At 47.0% G+C, this 12,425-nt stretch overlaps 1 protein-coding gene across 2 annotated transcripts in view; it reads left to right on the top strand.

Annotated features, from left to right (window-relative positions):
• Ano2 (anoctamin 2) overlaps positions 1–12,425 on the top strand; it is a 330,046-nt gene that overhangs the window by 294,220 nt on the left and 23,401 nt on the right. The window lies entirely within an intron of this gene.

Below are 12,425 nucleotides of genomic sequence, written 5' to 3'. Positions count from 1 at the left end.
CTAAAAGGGAAAGAGGGACATCTTCAATTTAAAAACGCCTTTTCCATACAGGAAGATGAAGGCCGCCCTGTGACAATGTAGGCTGGGAATCTACAAACTTCATTAAAGAGAAGAACACAGGAAAAGTCCCACACTGATGGGGGAAGGGGCACTGGATGTAGTGCTAGCTTTCCTGCAAAGGTTGGGGGGGGAGGTGAGAGGAAGAGCCTAACAGCAAAGCATCTGGTTGCTTTCCTTAATTGAGGGGGCAGAAGCATGGGTCAGTGCAGGCTGATTAAAGCTAATCACTGCACGTATGGCTTAGAAGGCAGGAGTTTCCCGTTAAGTGTTTTCTAACTCACATCAGCTGCCCTCAACTCGCCTTGTCGGAATAACTCTGATTTTCTACTGGCATGGACATTTGGTAGCCTCTTTCTATCACTTGGAACTACCAAGTTAATAGTGTCGGATACCACAGACCATGAGCCAAGAGAAGAAGGCCGTAGAATCTCATCTTCTATTCTAATGCTCTAATACAGTGTACATTTTTCTGTGCCCTCATGAAATCTTGTTTCATGAAGATGCATTTGCTCAAGGATGATAGTTGGTCAAAAATAGTTCATTATCAGGCCGGGCGGTGGTGGCGCACGCCTTTAATCCCAGCACTCGGGAGGCAGAGGCAGGCAGATCTCTGAGTTCGAGGCCAGCCTGGTCTATAAGAGCTAGCTCCAGGACAGGCTCTAGAAACTACAGGGAAACCCTGTCTCGAAAAACCAAAAAAAAAAAAAAATAGTTCATTATCTGATCATTGGCTCATTTTTAACACATCTACCAAGCTACAGGAGGTATGTACAAACTCCTGAAGTACCCCGAAGTCATGTGATATAGAAGAATTATCAAAGCACGGTAAGCTTGAGATTCCCAGCCCTCTTGTGCACTTTGCATCCCAACCGCTGGAGCCCTGTGTTCCAGGTTCAGTCCTAGCTTTGCTTTAAGCAATGCTGCCTCAGCAATGCCTTCCAGGACAGTTCCCCATCCTCTTGGGTAGTGTGGTTGCCTACGTGGTTCTCTCCCTTAGTATTATGTTTGGTACCCACACTAATGGGATCTTACTGAGTCATTAGTCACAGATCTGCTTCAGCAGACCTAGCCTATTGGGTTCCAAAGATCAGTGAGGAGGGACAGGCCACGGCTCATTCATCTCTACATCCCCCAGAGACCAGCGTCTTTCCTGGCTTAGCAGGCACTCAGTGTATATCATAAACAGATGAGTGCATGGATGAATGACTAGATGAGCGTATTTGCTAATTATTGAGGAATTTTTGTTACCGTAGTTAAGTTCATTGTAATAACTGTAAGAGGCAAGGGGAAGTTCACTTTGAAGGTGGACTTGGTGGAAGGTGCATGAGGGGTGTCCGCTACAGTTTCCTCTCTTAGATATATGGTTGAATGATAGACCGGTACCTTCTCCTCTGGTTTTATCGGCAATAACAGCGAGAAACCACACTCCAAGGAAGAGGGTTGGCAAATGGCAAACAGCCTCACGGTCACAAGCATCTGTTGTTGACAACGGGAAGTAAACGGTGGTAATAGTTTGGAGATGGGGGAGATTTCTATGACAGACCTGGGGTGAGTGGAGAATCCTGAAGTTCGGCAAGTTCCCACCTCACACAAGGATGGAAAGGAATAATTGCAAAAGCTTGGTCATTAAAGTGACTGAACTCTTTACTTCTCTTGAAGAAATGGGCCACAAGGGTCATAAGACTAGAGAACGGGTGGAAAAGTACAAGTGAGCACATTTAATTATTCTGTGGAGCACTCAACTTGTATTGAACACCTCGCAGGAGGAATCAGGCCAGAAACCAGGACAACCTCTTTGCCTTTTCAGATTGGCCTTGATATTGATTGTATCAACAACTTAATGATACTAAAATGTCTTGCTTGGGAAGTATGCCGAGCCTCTTTCTTCCTTTTTGCTGAGCATATTTTCGGAGGCATTACCATGTGTAATTATGTACAAGTAAAGGAGCAGCGGTGTCCGGATTGTGTCCCTTTTTTATTACGGTTTATCCTCTTCACTCTTAAAGGAGGTTTATTCTATACACAGTCAAGAACAGGGCTGCAGAACGAACTCCACCAAACCTTAGCATGCAACATAGGGAATGACCTTGAGTCAAGCCGTGGGGCTTCTAATCTTAACTGAGCAGCATGCTAGCTATATAGGTGGCTCTGGGCTTAACGCTTAACATCAGCCAGGCCTAACTTTCCCATCCAAAAGGTGGGTTTGGTGATATCTTTTACCTCCTGGTGATTTGGGTGTCAGAGTTCTTGTGTCTTGGAGCAAAGAGGTGAGCACAGATTGAGCAGAAATAGAGATTTTTATTTTTTTTAAATATTTATTTTTGTGTATACAGTGTTGTGCCTGCATGTATGCCTGCATGCCAGAAGAGGGAACCATATCTCGTTATAGATCATTAGGAACCACCTTGTGGTTGCTGGGAACTGAATGAACTCAGGAGAGCAGCTGGTGCTCTCAACCTCTGAGCTATTTCTCCAGCCCAGGTAATTTATTATTAAAACGATAAGCTTCCAAGGGGGGGGGCAGCAGGCCAGAGCAGAGAAAGTTGAGTCGCTATCGCTGGATTGAGGGGGGGTCATTTGCATGGTTAAAGCTTTGAGGCTCATTTGCATAGTGGGTGCTTTTCTTCTGGTGTGGTGTTCTGTGGTATGACAGGTACCTCATGTACGGTGCTGCCCAGATGGTGCCATCCGTGTGTCCACTGGAGCGCAGTGTCATCCTCTACCCTCAAATCGGATCAAAAGTTGTTTGTAAAAAACGTAGTCTCTGTGCAGGGCACCATTTGGAAAGCTCCTTACCAGGATGATTAGCCTCTCTCCTCTTGCCTTTCTCTCATAAACCATTGCCCAGTCATCAAGCATCCTTGTGTATAGGAACCACCTGCTTGACCCAACTCATGTGGCTCGTCTCCCATTACCACTCCACACGTGTTTGGGGATTTCCTGTGAGGCAGGGCAGAGTCCCAAGGGAATGCCAGAAGAAGCGTTTTTAAGCTAGTTCCCTGGGGACTTCAGTCCTCTACCTCATCATTCTTTAGTGTCTGTGGCTTCTGGGTCTCCAGATGAGAACGCTCACTTTTGTGCATGCCTGCCCTCTCTGACCTGCTGTATTTATGGTGTCTGCATTGCCTTTCCCTCTGAAGTAGACCTCTTCTGAGGCCACCACTACTGTGCATCATCTTGGCCTCCTATGGTTGGGGCCTTTTCTCCTACAGCCTCCACTCTCTTGGCTTGCCATGGTCGGTTGTTTTTGTTCTTTGATGCTGTTACTCTTATTCCTTTCCCTGGCCAACTTTGCATGTTCCTTTTGCTCTGGAATTCTCCAAGTCTTTTCACTCATACATGCAAAGCCAGTTTTATGTTTCTGGCTCCATGAAGGGTCCTCTCCCTTCATATTTTAGGTCCTTACTCTGCAGGATTTCAGAGACATTGCTTCCTAAACTAGAGGTTCCCAATGGTAAGACATTCACAAACCTTCACAAGAACAAGCCTTGTCCGTTTAACAGAGCGTTGCCCAGTGCCTTTCACAGCCTGAGTACTGATAATTTCTAGACAACCCCGTAAAGGAATCTCTGTGTAAATGAGGGTATCCGTTTGTGTCTCCTCCTCTAGGCTGCAGGCACCTCTCTGCAGGTCAATCCTCAAGCATTTATGAGCGGATAATCCAGTGGGTGGATTATCAAGACTGTATAATTCTTGTTTCTCCCTTTCTGCCCCTTCTCTTCCTCCTTTCATGCCCCCCTCTGCCCTTCACTTCTGCCTGCTCCCCTCCCCCACTCCAGGCTATTATTCCCTCCTTCCCAAAGTAAGGCAGGGAAATAAGAGAAGGTGTAACATGAGCCCATCCATGCGCTCCTACATGGCAGCTCTGGGAAACAACTAGAAGGCCAAAGTGAGCACACAACTCAACTTCCTAGGGAGTCATCAGTCCTGCCATTCCTCCGGATGGCTCACTCACCTGGTGACAGAGTCACCGCTGTTCTTTCCCCTATGATTTCCCCTCACCCTTGTCCCTGAAGCAAAGACTGGCCTCTTACATCTTTCCCTGATCAATATAAGGTCCAGCGAGCCGCCTCCTTCCTTTGTGCATTCCTGGAGTGTTATGTGTCTGGGGTGAGGGTCTAACTCTACCTTGAGCCTGGGGCCTGCCATCTCTCTGGGCCTTACTTCCTTCACAATAAGGGGAGTTAAACCAGAGGATGCATGTCCCCAGATGCGACACAACCCACCTGTCATCTCTGGTCAAAGCTGGTGGTACCATGTGTCAAAAGAGACTGGCGCATAACTAACATTTTGGGAAGAAGATAAAACCCAGTCAGTGTGCTCTTGCTTTCTAAGATTGTCATGTGACGCCGAGAGACAGCAAGCGAAGTTTCTGGATTCACCAGCAGAAGCCAGTGCTGCTTCTCATTATTATGTGAGGGAGTATCTGAAGTCCCATAGTTTCAAACTAAAACAAGGTTCCTTTCTGCTGCTGGTGTCTTCCTTTGTATATAACTGATAAATGGTGCAGCTCAAACCCAAGAAACTGACGGTCGCCCCAACGATTCACTGCGCCCAAACGATTCACTGGTGGAACGGAGCCTAGAGTCCTCTCTCCTACCATTCTACAAGAGGTTTTGATGAGGCATGGTAGAGAAGCGGAGGGACAGAGGGGAGTGAGCTTTCTTCCTTTCTTCTCCACTGGCTAGACCTCCCCATTTCCAGAAGGCCACTTGTCTTGGACTTTGCACAAAAATGAGAGCCCTGAAACCAAAGCTGCCCACTCCCACTGGTGTGCCTGACATAGTGATCCTGGGCCTTGCTCTCAGCTGTCAGCTTCCTTCCCGAGCTCCCCAGGACCACCCATGCAGACAGGAAGTGTGCTGAGCCCACTGCAGCCTGTCTGTTGTAATGGCAGGGCAGGTCATCAGTGGGGGGCGGCAGCAGGGAGAGATGTATTATATTTACATTTTTCTAAATTGAGCTGGAAGCCTGAGGAGGGGGGGCAGACACAGATCTGGGGGAGGGGCCTGAGGTGAAGGGGAAGCTGGAGTGGGAAGGCTGGAAGTCCTTCTGAGGAGGAGGGAGCTTCCTGGGGGCAGCGGTGGATGTGGGGATGGGCTGGTTCCAGACAAAGGGAAACCTGAGAGTGAGGGATTACTGGAAAAACCTGTGAGGGAGGGGAGCAGCACGCTTTCAAGGGAATCTCCAATATCAAACCCTCTTCCTGAAGAGCTTACTACTTCAAGGGTAACTCCCCCTCCCCCAACTCTGGGGTGGGGGTAGAAAGAAAGCTGACCCAGGAGCAGGCCACAGCGTTAATCATCAGGGTCCCCAACCCCGGGAGGAGGCTTCAAAGCTCTTTTGCAACAGGCCTCTCACAGCCCAGCTATGGACTTTCCCTAAGGACCCAAGGAGGAGAAATTCCTCTGCTATTATAAGAGCTGCAGGGCAAGTTCTCCGAACACTTGTCGCTAGCTATTAGACTTACCCTATAGAGCAGAACTTGGCAGCACGGGGGCGGGAGGGGGCTGTAGCCCCAAATTTAATCCTGTAATGATACTTAGTGACAAGGTCCAGACGAAATTCTTGATAAAATTTCATTGTCATTTTATCTTGATAAATCAGTGATAGCACTGTGAGCCTTTCCCACCCGAAGACAAGGCCTATGTTCAAAATATCCTCTCATTGGTGGGGGGAGCTTCTCGGGGATAGAATAGGCATGGTAGACACTCCATGAGCGTTTGCTGCTGAAGGAGAAAGATGGTGAATGAAAGCAAATGGTACTCAGAAACCATAGACATCACCTTCCATGGAGTCCCCTTGCTGTGCAGACTCAGTTGGGCTGGCCCGTCCCAGCCAGAGGTGCAGAATCTCCTTATCCAATGATGCGCTGTGATCGGGACCAGATGCCCTGGCAGTTGTGGTTTGAATCTGGACCGTACTCCCACACCCTCAGGTTTTGAACGTCAAGCCCCTATCTAGGGGTGCTGTTTTGGGAGGCCGTGGTACATTTTGGAACACGGGCTTAGCTCTCAGAAGTAAGGCACCAGAGGGAGTTGCTGAAGGTTATATCCAGGACTCTGGTTCCAACTTCATTCTCTGCTTCTGGGTCGGCTGTGACGGGACATGAGTAACCTCTGCCACATGCTCCTGACACCACGAGCCATGCACATGCAACAAATGTGGAAAGCTGGTGCTAGGACTGGGGACAGAGCCGCTTACATTGGTGGGAAGATGCAATCCCATTCAGGGTGGGTCTTCTTCCTCTCGCTTCCTGCCCCCCTCCCCGACACACAACAAGGCACAAAGTTGGTGGAACAAAACTCGGAGTGTGTGCTCCAAGACAGTGGCTGAAAGCCCCGGGAAATTCCTTTCCCCGGAGTCATCCTGTTTATAGGAACTGAGTCATCCCGCTGGATAATTGGGTACCTGCCCCCTTCTCTAAATGGCACTTAACCACAGTCCAGGCAGCACAGAGGGCCCCGTTCCAGGGCTTCTGGGAAAGAGGGTGAGTCCCAGGCCATTTGTCTCCTCTTACTTCCGAGGCAGACATTGCTTGACTTTGTCTGCACCCTGTAGCTCTCCCTCCTCCCATTGGGACTTAGAAACAGGCGCCGTACCTGGATGCTATATTCCTTACCACTTCTGTTACTGCGACTGCCACACAGAAGGTGCCTGGCCAGTGCTGGAGAGAGGAATGGGTGATGAGGGACTGAGCAGGTGCAAGATCCTCCTTGTTTAAGACCCATTGGGAAGTAGTCTGCTTTTCTATTTCTCCTCGTACAACCAGGGAACTCAGAAGGGAGCTTTGTCGACCTGTCGTAGCCATGTTATAGGTCCCCGGAGTAGGCATAGCTGTGTTTTCCCTGTTGTTATTTCCTTTTCAATAAAATTTCCATAAACTTTATTGTATTTTCAAATCTAATTTTATTTTCATTTTGTTGACTTTTCCGCAGCCTTCTGGAGAAAAAGGAATAAAACACACAAGGGTCCTCGTTGTAATGTTTTGGAAGCGCTGTTCAGGCCTCTCCTGATTTCCTGGCCTTTGTCTCTCAGTTGCTTTGCCATAGTGATAGATGCGGTAGAGGGAAGGCGGGGTAATCAGTTGTATGGCTGCCCTCCACACTCTCTAGTCGTGTGCGTGTGTGTGTATAAGAGTGAACAGATCACTCTATGTGTGTATTCACCAGAAACCACTGGAAATCACCAGGTGGCTCTCAGAAGTAAATCAGTTGATCTCAACAGCTCATTTCTCTCTCGTTTGGTTGCAGTGCTGGGGAGCGAGGAGAGGAGTGGTAACTGAGTCTCCTTCAGGGACAAAGAAAGACATTCAGAGCCGAGTGGACCTTAGAGATCTATCTGGGTGTTGCACTGATATTTCATGTGGCAAACTCTTAATATTTAAATTGATACGATACGCCTGTCCCTTCTGGTCTGGGCTTTTTGAAGTTTCCGAATGGAGCCTGGTCCGTTGTGTAAACCCCATACAGAATGGAGTTGAGTTTAATTTTCTGCCTTTGTTTTTGAGGTAGCTTGTGAATTTCAGTCATTCAGGCAGAAAAGAGCTTAAGTCTCAGCCTCATCCGCATCTCTTCTGCGTGGTCTTCAAGCCAAACACAGTGATTACCAATTGTGTGGTACTTTCCGGGGGCGCTGGGGAAGCTAGCTGTTCCTGCCTGTATAGGCTGATTTTGTGTGTTAACTTGACGCAAGTTAGAGCCATCATTGAGGAAGGAGCCTCGGTTGAGGAAATGCCTCCATGAGGTCCAGCTGTAAGGCATTTTCTCAATTAGTGATCAATGGGGGAGGGTGCAGCCCACGGTGGGTGGTGCCATCCCTGGGCTGCTGGTCCTGGATTCTATAAGAAAGCAGACTGAGCAAGTCAGGGGAAGCAAGCCAGTAAGCAGCACTCATGCATGGCCTCTTCATCAGCTCCGGCCTCTAGGTTCCAGCTGCTTGAGTTCCTGTTCTGACTTCCTTCAATGATGGACTATGATCTGGAAGTGTAAGCCTGATAAACCCTTTCCCCGCTAACTTGCTTTTAGGTCATGGAGTTTCACAGCAGCAATAGAAACCCTCCCTAAGACAGAGCCCAGTGTTCCACAGCAGCGCGTTAACACTGCCACCAGTGTCAGAACAACTCTGTGACACTGTGAAGGGTGTTTATGTGTCCCTCTTCCTCCATGCTTCCTCGGAGCTCTTCAAAAGTAGATAGCGATCTGTTTATCCTATAATAAAATGTGTGACTATAATAGAATGTCACAGGCTGGGTAATTTATAAACAATAAGATGTATTTGACTCATGGTTCTGGAGTCTCAGAAGTCCAAGCCACTCATGAGACCCTCCTTGCTGTGTCAGCCCACTGTGGGAGGCAGAAGGTCAAGAAAGCACAGGAGAATATAGAACAAGAGAGGACAAATGCTTTTTTAAATAAAATCACACTCCTAACAATGAACCTCGTTCTATAATGATAATAACACATCCACAATGGCAGAGACCTGTGGTCAAATTGCTTCTCAAAGATCCTATTATAATTGCACATGAACTGGACAGGGAAGGGAACACATTAAAACCATAGCACAGCCAATCTTTGTTTTCTAGTAGGGAGCAAGAAGTCCAGGGAGTGGACTGCTCTGTAAATGTTTGTTGAATGAATGACAGATCAAGTGAGGGAGTGAATGGTAGCTATTGAGAGGTCATACTTTTGTCACCTGTGCTAATCCCACCCCCACCCCCGCATCAGAGGCCCAGTCTGAGGATGTAGCATGCACCCCCTTCTTCCCACTGTCCCCTTCAAGTCTGAGACCAGCAATGCTTCCAATTCTTTCTTGTTTGTCATTAGACACTCTTAGGAGAAGGGGATTGTCTTTCTTGGAGTTTCTATTGCCGTGAAGAGGCATCATGACCACAGCAATTCTTATAGAGGAAAGACATTTAATTGGGGTGGCTTACAGTTTCAGAGGTTTAGTCCATTATTATCATGGTGGGACATGGTGGCATGTAGGTAGACATGGTGCTGGAGGAGGAGCTGAGGGTTCTACATCTTGCAGGCAACAGGAAGTGAACTGATACACTAGGTGTGCCTTGAGCATATATGAGATCTCAAAGCCCGCCTCCACAGTGACATACGTCCTCCAACAAGGCCATACTTACTCCAGCAAAGCCACACCTCCCTAATAGCACCACTCCCTTTGAGGGCCATTTTCTTTTAAACCACCACAGGGATGGTGAGGCATAACAAAATGTGGGTTTATGAAACAGTACTGAGTTAGTGCTGTGGGCTCTTCCAAAACTCTCTAGCAGGAGAAATTATCTCCTTCTCAAGAAGACAAACACACCATGTATCCTTGTTTCCCTGCCTCACCCGCCACTGGGTCACAAAAGGAAGCCCCTTAAGGTAATCAGTTTTTATTTCTGTTTTCTTAAAATGAAAATGGAGAGACAAATCCTTCAGTAGAGAGTAAAGCTAGAGAAATGGAGCAAGAGACAATGAAAACTAATTCTTTTTTTTTTTTTTTTTTTGGTTTTTCGAGACAGGGTGAAAACTAATTCTTTATGCGCAGTGTTTGAAACTGTGCTTCAGGGTTCTCCTGTGACATCTAACAGCATGAAACACAACATGTATGAATTTCCGAGTTTATTATAATCTAACTCAAGAGTTCTCAACCCTTGGGTCACGGCATATCAGATAGTTACATTATGATTCATAACAATAGCAAAATTATGGTTATGAAGTAGCAGTTAAAATAATTTTATGGCTGGGGGGGTCACAACTTGAGGAAGTGTATTAAAGGCACAGCATTAAGAAGGTTGAGAACCTTTGACCCAATGGAACCACTCCTTTTCCAGCCAAGCCCCAAGACAAGCACTTCTGTGCCTCAGTGGAACATTGGTGGCACAGGAGCCTCAGGGCCTCTTTCACACGGGAAAGCGCAGCTCCCAGTTGTCTCTATGTTGGTCCTGTACTGAGAGCCTTTGCTTGGTGTCACCCAATTGTCAACCAACGGTTCTCATTATTCACCATTTCCATCTTTTCAGTGGATCTTAAGTGTATTAATTCATAATGAAGTTGGACATTTCTTGAGAAACTTATCTTCCATGATAGGTCAATTGTCTGTTTTCTTATATAATCTTATTTTTAGCATCAATGTTAATGAGTTTTTAATTTTTATTAATTAAATCGGTTCTTGATAATTTCATCTATGTGTCTAATGCATTCTAATGTTCTCACTCCCTCCCTCTTTTATTCCCCCCTTCACACACCCATATCCCCCCACGTGTAGCCTTCGTTTTGCTTTGGGACCCACTGAGTTTAATCAGGGGGGCCTGTGTGACCAGGATGGCAAGCTATATACTGGGGCACAGTAGGCTCAGCAGTGGTCACTCAGAAGTAAGGGGAAAGTTCCCCTAAGTCCCTCCCTCATACATGACTGACTGTTCATGACAGTTCAGGTCAGGCCCAGTGCCCATAGCTGCTATGACTTCATGATTCCAATGGCTGTGCCGTGTCTAGCAGGGGGCATTTCTCACTATCTTCTGCCTCTTACTCCTTTAATGGCATCTCCTGCTCTGTTCCCTGAGCCTTGAAGGGTGGCATAAACATCTTGTCTAGGACTGAACCCTTGTCTACCACTCATTCTCCGTATCTTGGGCATCTATGAGTCTCTGTATTCATCACCGTCTACTGACTGGGGCCTGCAGGAACGTTTGCCTATGGGTAGGAACACTGATATTTAGGCAACTTACCATCATTTAGCAAAACTCTAGGCATAAGTTATCTGCTGGAGCCTATGGCTTCCTCAGGCATGGGCATTCAGCTGGGTTTACAGTACCAGATGTGGGTTCCTGCTTGTTGAGCTGAGATCAGATCCAATTGGAGAAAGCCCTTGGTCACCATTGTTCAGGTGGGCTCATTGTGCCTGGCAGGATGGTGTCATAGTTTGTTAGGTTCAGAACTGGGTAAGATCGCTGACGCCTTTTGTCAACCTGAAGCATCTTCTGGCACACTAAAAGCTTCCTGCAGGGGATGGGGGTTCCCAGCTCTGTTCCAGCTTGATCCCTGTCTCTTGCAACCACAGTCTTGTGGTGTCTCTAGCAATGGGGTCTTTTTGAAGACTCCAGCTCTCAGTCCTCCTCAATGAGAGACTCTGCTTTTACTAAACTGAAGGGGGAGGGGTGTAAAAGGGTTATCATAACATTCATTAGCATTGGGGCATTCTTCTGACCTTGTGCGAAGTGCCCTGTGCCTGTCACAGCAAGCAATGAGAATTGCTGTGTGGCGTTCCAGACTCTTCCCCCCAGTAAATCTCCTCACTTTGATACAGGATAATGATTTCAGTTCAAATAGTTTTGCTTTAGACTGTGTGTGTGTGTGTGTGTGTGTGTGTGTGTGTGTGTTAGAGAGAGAGAGAGAGAGAGAGAGAGAGACTTTCATTTGTAAAAGAGATAACATTTAAATATCTGCTTACTTGACAAGCACTACAGAGGGCAATACAGATGCAGTAAAGGGTGGAATACAGAAATATAGTACCTGTTCTCAAGGCCTGCCCACCCCCAAGGAGTGGCCTGTCTAGGACTCCATGGGAGGGACTAGAGATGCCTGCAGCAGTTCAGTAGAGCTGGGGAAGTGGGGAAGTGAGGAAGGAGAGACTCATGGGGGCAGGGTGGGGGAGTCTGAGTTGAGTCTGAACCATGAGTAACAGTTCACTCTGCAGAACATGGAGGAAATTAGAGTAGCAGTGTGCAGCAAGGCTCCAAAATGCACAGATGGTTGGAATGGTTGGAAAACAGGTAGAATTGAGCTCAAGCATTCCAACTAAAACTAGTCCTAAGGACAAAATATGGGCTAGACAGGAAGAAATGAGTAAGTCTGGGTCAGATTGCAATGGGCTTTGAATGCCAGGCCAAGGGTCTGGACTTTATATGTATGCTTGTATGTGCACACACAATGGAAGGCTCTAGACTTTATATGTATGCTTGTGTGTGTGCACACACAATGGAAAGCTCTGGACTATATGTACAATCATATGTGCACACACAATGTAAGGCTTTGGACTTTATATGTATGCTATTTTGTGCACACACAATGTAAGGCTCTGGACTTTATATGTATGCTTGTGCACACACAATGGAAGGCTCTGGACTTTATATGCATGCTTGTGTGTGTACACACACAATGGAAGGCTCTGGACTTTTATATACATGCTTGTGTGTGTACATACACAATGGAAGGCTCTGGACTTTATATGTATGCTTGTGTGTGCACACACAATGGAAGGGTGGATATTTCAATTGATGACTCTTAAATAGATGAGCGAATATCAGAGTTGTGTTCCACTGTTATCTCTCCATCCACCGTGGCCACTGTGTTCTGCTTTCTCTA

Source organism: Arvicola amphibius, chromosome 2 (genome assembly GCF_903992535.2).
Source record: "Arvicola amphibius chromosome 2, mArvAmp1.2, whole genome shotgun sequence".
In the NCBI taxonomy this organism is placed as follows: Eukaryota; Metazoa; Chordata; class Mammalia; order Rodentia; family Cricetidae; genus Arvicola; species Arvicola amphibius.
The sequence above is the reverse complement of the archived record's forward strand: the minus strand, read 5'-3'. Positions and strand labels throughout refer to the sequence as shown.